Genomic DNA, 10,967 nt, shown 5'->3' with positions numbered 1-10,967 from the left:
CTGAACATTGCTGAAAATAGAGTACATGGCCAAAGATTTTTGTCATGTATTCATTGGGTCACATTCAAGAATACCAAATTTTAAGCAGCCACAACGGTTTATACTACAGAGGATAAAATGAGAGATACATCCCAAAGACTGGTTGTTTGAATCAGGCACATGTATGTAGCTGTTTATAATGGACAGAGAGCATGCCGTATTAAACCAGGTGGGCTTTGCAAAACACAAAACATCTACTGTTAGATGCAATTTGATGATTGGGCAGCATTTGCTAAATAGTTCTGAATGCATCAGCTATACTTACAACCAGTAAGAGTTTAAGATAACTAGTCAACTTATCACATTACTCTTATATTGGCTAGAAGTTACAAAAATTAATACACAGAGACCAGTGCTTGGAAACAAAAATCATACAATTCCCACAGTGCCGAAAGATGCCATTCAGCCCAATGAGTCTGTACTGACCCTCTGTACAACATCCCAACCAGGCCCAACCCCACTACCCTATCCCCGTAACCCTGCATTTCCCATGGTTAATCCAACTAGCCTGCACATCCCTAGATACTACAGGACAATTTAGTACGGCCAATCCACTAGCCTGTACAGCATTGGACTATGGGAGGAAACCAGAGCACCCATGGTGGCACAGGGAGAATGTACAAACTCCACACAGGAAGTTACCCAAGGCTGGAATCAAATCCAGGTCCCTGGCACCATGAGGCTACAGTGCTAACCACTGAGCCATCATAGGTTAAAGTCTGGAACTTTTTCCATTACCTAGGAACTGGGGGAGCCAATCATTCTGTTACTTTCCCCTTGGCAATATCTCAGCCAGTTATGACTGGCTAACTAATCAGAACCCTAAGATCCCACAGTATAAACCGTGAGGATTATTTCAAAGTTGGCATTCTTGCATTCATCCTGACCAGTGGGGGTGGAAAGATTCACCCGTATGCCTCCCTTCTCAGCAATATTCAAGTGGAGAGACAGAGGAGATAGAAAGGCTAAGAAATGTCGAACAATATTCCAGTTTCTGCCTATGCCATCCTACACCAGCATTGGATGGATGGGAGCTTCACAGTGTGTTATGATGATGGTCCATTGGTGGGAATGTTGCATGACACTTTGCGAACAGTGGCTCAGTTTTTATGATGTTTCCCCCTCCCACACACAAAAAGAAAAAGGCAAATCACAGGACACTGAGCCTGAGTTAGTGGACTGTGTGGTCACCCAAAGCTCCCAATCTAGTTGTCGAAAAGTATGGCATGTAAAATGAGAATAAAAAAAGGTGACTATTTTAAGTTGACAGTTTCTTTACATTGATCCCCATTATTAAGGGTGCCTCTCCATTCCTCAGTTTTGTGTCCTCACCTCCAATCATCCAGCTCTCCCCAAAGTGTTGGCAGGAATACCATTAGTAGCTTTGGTCAGGCTAGGAGTCAGAAAATAGATTGTGCAGCTGGTTAATTGGCAGACACAAATGCACTCAAAAACACCGGAGAAAGCTGGAATTTCAATTCACGACCTCCCGCCCAGAGTCTGTCGATCTGAGGATCCAGCTACTGGAAAGGCGAAGGGAGATTTATTTTGAAAATACCTGTCTTCAGCTGCTGTCACCCACCTCCGTTTACATTCCCCCAATTACAGTCGCTCACCTTCATGGATTCCGATCACATCTGGCACCATCTGCTTCCCGACTCCCAGAGGCAGTGCCGCTCAGTCACGTGTGGGCCAGGGTACCACTTACTGAAAGACAAGTTGGACTAGTCAAGCTTTTAGATTCACAACCAGCCTTATTACACTGCACCCATCTCAGTGGTTCCATGGGTGAGGCCCCTGCTTTCAATTAAACCATTAAATAAAGGCCACATCTGCCTTCTTATCCAACCGAACTGTTCTCCCTGATCTTTGGGCTACTGTCATAGCTCACAGCTGTTTATGGGAATTTCCTACGCACAGGCTAGGGCTGCATTTCAATTTTAAAAGAGCACCTACATTTGTAAAATGCTTCATTGGTAGTGGAGTGATTTAGGGGACCCAGAGGTCACAAACCACACTGTATAAATGCAAGTTCATTTCTCCTTCAGGGATACAAATGTGCCCTTCGCCTGCCTCTGGAGGACCGAGCGGGCTGAGCGAGTTTAGGAATTAGCTAAGGAAAGATTGGAGTAAATCCATGGGGAATATAAATGCTAACATTGTTTGGTTGGCACAAACAGCTCGGTTCTGAGCTGTGTATCCCACATAAAGGCAGGTGTCCCCAGTAAGACTGGAAAATCTCAACTTAGTAGAAACACACTTCTATTCGGTGCCTCCTCTTCGGAGGTAGACCACTTCCAATGACAGCTCGAAAAGGGAGAACAAGAATAAACGCTGCTGATTGGCAACATCACCTCTGCTCACGTGTACACTGACTGGGAACGTGTACATTAAAAAAAAGGCAGATCAGCCATGATCTCATTGAATAACAGCGCACACTTGATAGATTTCTGGTCTGTAACCCTTCCCTTCTGCAAACAGACACACACCACCTCAAGCAAATCAGGCTCCCTCGTGGAAAGTAAACCGTTTTTCCGTTCCATACTTTGAAGTGATCTTTAAATGTTGGACAATGCATGAGAAACAGCCCAAAATGTTGTGCCATTCACCACACAAGACACAAAATGCAGATGTTTATTACAACAGTAAGTGTTATCTATTGCTGGTTTATTCAACCACATGATAATAGGCAAGGAGCATTTTTCAAGCGTACCATCCTAAATACACAACTTTGATCTTACACACATGACCGAAATCACGATGCACATACACCACCCTCTGATGCATTAAGCCCCAGGCCTGAAAACTGTGCAACCCAATGCCCCAAACTTCCATAAGACCATAACACATTGGGCTGAAAGGACTAGAAATTAGGCCATCAAGTCTGCTCTGCCATTCAATCATGGCTAATAAGTTTCTCAACCCTATTCTCCCTCTTTCTTTCCGTAACCCTTGATACTCAAGAACCTGTCTGTCTTAAATATACTCAATGACCTGGCCTTCTGTGGCAATTAATTTCATAAATTCACCGCTCTCCGGCTGAAGACATTTCTCCTTATCTCCATTCTAAAAAGGTCCTCTCTTTACTCTAAGGCAGTGCCTTCAGCTCCTGGTCTCTTCTACCAATGGAAACACCGTCCCAACATCCACTCTGACTAGGCAATTCAGTATTCTGGATGTTTCAGTTAGATCCCCCTCCTCATCCTTCTAAACATCATTGAATAGATTAGATTAGATTAGATTAGATTCCCTACAGTGCGGAAACAGGCCCTTCGGCACAACCAGTCCATACCGACCTTCCGAAGAGTAACCCATCCAGACCCACGTCCCTCTGACTAATGCACCTAATACGATGGGACAATTTAGCATGGCCAATTCACTTAACCTGCACATCTTTGGATTGTGGGAGGAAACCGGAGTACCCAGAAGAAACCCACGCAGACATGGGGAGAATGTGCAAATTCCTGAGACCATTCTTGTGAACCTCTCTGGACACACTCCAGGGCCAGTACATCCTTCCTGAGACATGGGGCCCAAGACTGAGCACAATACTCCAAATGTGGTCTGACCAGAGCCTCAGAAGTATATCCCTGCTTTTATATTCAAGTTCTCTCAAAATAGATGTCATCATTGCATTTCCCTTACCTCCTTCAGCCTTTCCTGGTTTCCTAGAACATACAGCTTTTTAAAACAAGTGCACCTCACCACACCATCCTGATTTCTCTTGTTGCATTTTCTCAGCCACCATAGTGTAATCCAGAAACTAACAACAAAGAAGATGGACATTTAGCCCATCTAGATTATGACAGCACTTTGAAAGAGCTGTTCTGCACAGGAGGAGGAAGAACAGTGTGCAGGAGGGCCACATCCCCATCCTTTGTTGAGGTTTCCCAGTCTCATATTGTACCATATAGACCATGCATACAGAACAATAGTCAGCCTTACAGGCAAGTTACTATGATGTACGACAAAAACTAACAAACAAACAAACTTTATACAGCAACCACAACCAAAGGATGTCCCAAATGTTATATTGTGTCATCACTGTTAGAAAATCAAACTCAGGTATACACATTCATAAACAGCAATGTGGTAGTGGTCACAGAGCAGGCCTCCTCTGCTTTTTTTCAAAGTAATGCTATGGGACCCTTTACTTTCACCCAAGGGAGCAGACAGAATCCCCATTTAACATCTTATCTAAAAGACAACATAACAGCACTGGAGCATCGACCTCCATGTCTCTATGTGTGTACATGTCCCAGAGCAGAATTTGAACTCAATCTTCCGGTTCACATTCAGGTCACAACAATGGACCATTTAAGGAGTCTTTGCAAAGACTCAGCCCTCAGAACGATCTCCTGCCAGTACTGTAAGAGATTTCGCTAAGGTCTGGGTAAACACTTGCTCACCCCGTTTCTCTGAAGATCCCACTGGGTTTTCTGTAAAAGACAAGTTCTATACCAACTGGACACCTAACAGGTTGGCCAATCATCTTTGTTAATTCAGGCGATCACAATTAAACCTCCTAATTGTAGCTCTTCACATAGGACACTGTTGTCCTGCCATTTCGACACTTGCCTGTATTCAAAAGGTGGTCACAGACAAGCTGGGATCATAGAATCTCTACAGTGCAGATAGAGGCCACTTAGCCCATCAAATCTGCACTGACCTTCCAAAGAGCATCTCACTCAGACCACACCGCCCCCTCCAATCCTATCCCTGTAACCCTGCATTTCCCATGGCTAAACCACCTATCCTACATATCCACCGTTAACTGAACTGTGATGAACTTTTAACTTTTTTTTTCTTATTATTTATGACTTGTCATTAATGTAGGTGCTGTAATATGGCGACCTATACAACCTTTCACTTTTTTGGTTGCAAATATACACACAATAGCAAATTGCTGTTCTATTCTAAGTTTAGGGAGAGAATCCCAGCCTAATACTGCCATCAACAGTACTGTGATGATAATAGGAGGTAGCATAAGATGCTGGAGTTGAGAAATGCAGGAATCGCAGAGTGTTATAGAGCTGGAAAGTGTCACAGGGAGGCCTTGGAGAGATCTGGAAACCAGGAGCTGTGGAATGGGCCAGGCTCAGATTGTACTGAAAGGAAATGCAATGCAGCTCATTTCAAATCCATTTAGATTTAGATTAGATTACATTACAATGTGGAAACAGGCCCTTCGGCCCAACAAGTCCACACCGACCCGCCGAAGCGCAACCCACCCATACCCCTACATTTACCCCTTACCTAACACTACGGGCAATTTAGCATGGCCAATTCACCTGACCCTGCACATCTTTGGACTGTGGGAGGAAACCGGAGCACCCGGAGGAAATCCACGCAGACACGGGGAGAACGTGCAAACTCCACACAGTCAGTCGCCTGAGTCGGGGATTGAACCCGGGTCTCTGGCGCTGTGAGGCAACAGTGCTAACCACTATTTCCCAGTCAATAATTGTTATCCACAAACAGTGAGACTTTCAAAAAGAGTTTTCATGGAGATTGGTGACTAATGGAGTCTGGTTTGACCATCCAAACCAAATGTGTCCAAAATTCTATAGCAAACTTAATAACAACCAAATTAAATCAGTTCATTAAAAATTCCCAGTTGATTAAAGCCTGGTACGGGCTTGGATAATTCATGTCAGGAGATGGTAATTCTATCTTATTTCCAGTTAAAGTATAATATTGACAATCCCTTATGCCCATCTGATCTGGGGTACAGTAATTCTGCTGACTAAAATTGGCAATTGGCAGTGGTCAGGAGATCAGATCTGTGGTACCCAGCCTGCCTCATCAACAATTGCACACAGAGGCCCAGGAATTTCTGGATTCTTCAGGCAGAAAATTGGAAAACCAAAGAAAGATGGCCAGCTGACAACCCTGCAACGTCAACGCTCTCCTCCTAATTCTGACCTTTTTATGTACCCAGCCCCACCCCCAGTTATAACCATCCCACCACTGGTGGTGATGTCTTCAGCAGCCTAGGCTCCAAACTCTGTTATAGTTGCCCTATTACAATCACAACCGTTACGGAACTGTGGACAGGATTCATACCAACAAGGAACATGAATAGGCCATTTGGCCCTTTGAGCCTGCTCCGCCATTTTATAAGATCACGGCTGATTGGATTTTAACCTCAACTCCATATTCCTCCACACCCCTGATAATCCTTTATCACCCTTAGTAATCATGAATCTATCACTAGCCTTAAAAATTTTAAAGATTCTGCTTTTTAAGGACAGGAATTCCAAACACACTCAATCCAAGAGAGAAAAAAAAAGATCCATCATCTGTTTTAAATGGGCAGCTCCGTATTTAACCTTGACCCCTGATTCTCCCACAAAATGAAGCATCCTGTCAAAAATCCATGAAGGCAATTCCCCTTCGGATCTTATCTGCTTTAGTTAAGTTCCCTCGGACGCCAATCTCCAGAGAACCCAGGCCTAGTCTGTCTAACCATTCCTCATAAGGCAATGCAACCATTCTAGGGATTGCCTGGTAAACTTTCTCAGAGCTGCTTCTCAGATTTATATTGATTCTGAAGTACAGTGACTCAACGGAGTAAATCGTGTACTTCTATTTCTCTTTCTTATGGTCAACATCTCTCCACTTCAGTTTCCTCCTTCCAGATAGTCCTTAAAAACAGGTTGTTACATAATAGTCTCCTATGTACAGAAAGGGTGAGGTTGTGGCAATGTGTCAATGGACTAGCAATCCAGAAGCCTAGGATGATGCTCTGGACTCACAGGTTCAAATGCTACCATGGAAAGGCATGGACTTTAAATTCAATTCATTGGACTCTGGGACTGAAAGGCAGTCTCAGACATGGTGCCCACAAAACTATTAAAAACTTCTCTTTCATGATAGTCCTTGAAGGAAAGGAATTTGCCATCCTGACCTGTTCTGGCCTATGTAAGACTCCAGACTCATGGTAACATGGTCTAAAGCACCAACAAATGTTGGCCTTTCCAGCAACACCCACATTTCACATAAGAATATAAAAAGAAGAAAAAAAAGTGATACTTATTTAATTATACAACCTGCGAGGGGCCTTGGAATGTTTGTCACCTTTATATCAAGGTGCTGTATAAACACAAGCTGTTGTTGTTGGATTAAAAATCAGAGGGAGACATGCACCAGGACGTGACATCCGGGAAGTTCTCATTCACCAAAACAAATAAAAATCAAACAAATGGAACAAAGAAGTATAGCATAAAATTAACCATAAAATGGAAGGTAGTAAACACCAGAGTGTGGAGGAAGAGAGCATAGTGGTAAGGTGTATATAATGTTTCCAATCAAGCTTCTTGATGAGGACTAGGAGTCAGAAGCAGGCTGTGATTTCTCCAGGTCCTGCAAGACCTAATTACCCAGGGGAAAAAAAATACAGGGACAGTTTGGTTGTGGGGGACTTTCCATTGGGGAGGGGAGATGCATCTTCCAGCCTGTGGGATGCGGGAGGAGGGGGGGTGGGGGTTGGGCTGTGGTTTGTGGTGGGACTAGTCTTTGGGAGGAAAGCATTATGTGCACACGCCATTACGAAATGCAAATGCTCACACCAAACACTCACTGTATTAAAAATGGCCATCCCTGTGGAAAACCATTTCCCAATTATGCTAACATCTTCTCAACCCTTCCAGACCCATGATCACTTCCATCTCAAAGAACAAGGGCATCAGATACTTGAGAACACCATTCTCTGCAAGCTCCCCTCCAAGCCACTCACCATCCTGACTTGGAAATATACCGCTGTTTCTTCACTGTCGCTGGGTCAAAATTCTGCAACATGGATCTACCCACTGCACATGGACTGCAGCGGTTCAAGGAGGGAACTCTCCACCACCTTCTCAATGGCAACCAGGGATGGAAAATAAATGCCGGCCTAGCCAATGACAGCCATGTTGCATGAATGACTAAAATAAAAATTGAGGATACAGTCACCTTGGCCTATACTGTTGTCACTGCGTATGTTCAGTGGGAATGAGCAGTTTGACGGATTGATACCCAATGCAGAATTCATATCATAAACCTCATATCGGCACACCTAAAGACAACTCAAAATTACCCTGAATGGTAATTCCAAGCCACATCTGTGGCTCCACACCAAAGCAGGTTATTGCTCCTTTTTGATGTGCGCTCCCTCCTAGCACTCAAAGAGTTAATAATTACTCAGCCTCCTGGATACTCTGATTTCCTCAATGGAACATTGGCGTACAGTGTAAAACGACCTCTGCACTGGCTGCCATTACAACACTTTGAAGATAATTAATCTGTACCAGGCACTTTGAGACATCTTAATAACATGCTGATATAAATGCAAGCTTTTCCTTTCATCCTGCTCTATTGCAATTTAAATAGAACTCATCGTGAATGCTGCCTGACAGGTTGGAATAGTGTGCAGCTCCGTGATGGTTGGTGACAAACCACACAGGGTCAAAAGGCTTCACATGCTCGACTGATTTTGCTTATTCACTGGGATCTTAATGTCAAAATATGCTGGTGAGAGAAAAAAAAAGAAAATAATGAAATCAGCCTTCGCTGATTGTCAGCTCCGGGCAGGACTGAACATTTTTAAAGAGTACGATCTAGAATATATGCCAGCAATCCAAATTTTCACCAAGATAAGAAAGAAAAAGAGTTTCCATTTGAACCATCATTGCACCACCATTTTGAGACACACAAATTTAAAAAACCTCATTGTCCTTTAGAAATATCCCTGATTCCCATTCCTGGTTTGGTTATTCAATATGTTAGACCTTTCAGTGTGTAGTGCATCCCACATCTTTACAATTCATGGAGAGAGAAACACAGTTAACATCAAGTCCCACATGACTCTGTCAGAAATATTAACCATACTGGCTTCAAAATACTCACTCTGTTTGTCTCTCCACAGATACCGTCAGACCTGTGGAGTTTCTCCAGCATTTTCTGTTTTTGTTTTATTTCTAGCATCCACTGTTTTTTTGCTTTCATTTATGAATTTGCATTCAGAAATTTGGTCTTGGTTCTCATTTCATGATCCCTTGTTCAGCAACCCCCTATTGGTAGATTGTGTTTCTCTGCAGTTACAGGTTTCTTTCCCATATTCTGCACCTTAATCAGTTCACCCTTTAATCCCCAAAAATACATAATCTGCGTATCTAGCCTTTCATCATAAAGAATGCTTCTCATCCCTGCAGGACCTACTCTTTCAAAGCCAGTGCTATCCTTCCTTCCTGAATGGGGCAGATGTACAACTAGATGCAACGCTCCAAACAAGGTAAATTCACCAGTTCTCTCCGTACAGAGCGATGTGCTTTTATTGGAATTTCCCTGGAAATTGTCCTAATCACTTCCTGTAAAATCAGTGGATGATTTGCAGAGACCCCTAGCACCTCCCCCCTCCCCACTCCCCCCTTTCCCCAGAAAACGTTCAAAATGAATTTGTGGCATCTTCTGGGGTTTCCTCAGCCCTTGGTCAAACTTGATAATGGACAATTGGCACAACTGCATTGAAAGTCGCCCCCTCTGTCTTATAAGATTGCTTGATGGCCCATTTTGTGCCTGTAAACCCTTAACTAGTTAGGCACTTGGACTTAGCTTTTGTTGTTCATCATCCCCCACCTACCTTTCATATTGTTTCACAGTGAAAACCTGGACAAATTTTAAATGGACAGGGAATGGCATCTCAGCTTAAGCTTAGTGCTTCTGAAATTACTCCTAATTTCTTCAAGACCTTTTCTTTTTTTAAAACTTTTGATACATTTGAATATTTTCCCTTCTGTTCCAATATGCATTGTAAAAGACTGGAGATAGCTGGAGTGTGTATCTTCTCACTTCTCACCAATCCAAGCATAACCCTTTTCTCTGCCTCCCATTCAGTTTACTGTTCACCTCATCGATTACAAATGCTGCCAGACAGCTCTGCTGGACTAGTTCAACATGACTAACCTTTTACAAAAAAGTATGCTATCATAAAATTAACCGTAGTCCTGATTTTAGTTTGCTCCAATCTTAGTAGGAGTGATGTTTGAAGATAATGCCATATAGATAGCCATCCTTATCTCTGCTTGTCACTTTGAATACATCATGCATTATTCAGTGCCTTCCAATTCATTCTTGCCCCCCAAACTTTGGAAGATTACAACTCATCTGTCAGGAGTTTCTTCATTAATATCTTTAACACCATTGGATAAACACTATCTGGGTCCAGCTGGCTTTTGTCTTTTTTTTCAGCTATATTCACAGTAATTTTTAAAAAAATTAAGTCATTTTGTCAAAGCTTTTGAGCTTGCACTGATCAGGACAGTTCATAAGAAATATCAAAAGTAAAAAGGAAAGGGAAAACAACATTTATAACATGAAGACACACTTGCATGAATTGGATTCTTCCCATATTAATACTCAGGACCTTGTTCTTTGCAGATGGAAGAAAAATGAAGACACACTTATTCTCTAATTAATTTCACACACCAATACTGTGATCAGAGTCAACTTGCCAGATTTAAAATTTAAACAAACTTTAGTGGTGAACTGTCAATCATTAACTGGTGCATTTTCCATGGCAATGACCGACTCAATAAAAGGCCACTTGCCAACCAATTAGCATTCTTCTCACATACAGGATAAATATTTATTTTGGTAATTCTCTCAAATGGTCCTGGTCAGTGCAAGATGAAAAAGCGCCAAGCGCTGGACTATTTTTATGTTTAATTGGAATTGCTGCTGGCTTTATCACTTCAATCAATTCTAATCTTCCCTGTGGTAAAAACAATGACTGCAGATGCTGGAAACCAGAGTCTGGATTAGTGGTGCTGGAAGAGCACAGAAGTTCAGGCAGCATCCGAGGAGCAGTAAAATCGACGTTTCGGGCAAAAGCCCTTCATCAGGAATACAGACAGAGAGCCTGAAGGGTGGAGAGATAAGTGAGAGGAGGG

At 42.8% G+C, this 10,967-nt stretch overlaps 1 long non-coding RNA gene across 1 annotated transcript in view; it reads right to left on the bottom strand.

The window, feature by feature from the left end:
• Nucleotides 1-677: 677 nt before the first annotated feature.
• LOC122562557 overlaps nt 678-10,967 on the bottom strand; it is a 16,769-nt gene continuing 6,479 nt past the window's right edge. Inside the window, exons 2-3 of the long non-coding RNA XR_006315357.1 lie at nt 1,656-1,746; nt 678-1,562 (exon numbers count right to left, since the gene is read on the bottom strand). This is a non-coding gene — a long non-coding RNA (uncharacterized LOC122562557). The remainder of the gene's footprint in view (nt 1,563-1,655; nt 1,747-10,967) is intronic.

The sequence above is a fragment of the Chiloscyllium plagiosum genome, chromosome 25, assembly GCF_004010195.1.
Source record: "Chiloscyllium plagiosum isolate BGI_BamShark_2017 chromosome 25, ASM401019v2, whole genome shotgun sequence".
Classification (NCBI taxonomy): Eukaryota; Metazoa; Chordata; class Chondrichthyes; order Orectolobiformes; family Hemiscylliidae; genus Chiloscyllium; species Chiloscyllium plagiosum.
Note: the sequence above shows the minus strand (reverse complement) of the source record. Positions and strands in the feature narration are given on the sequence as shown.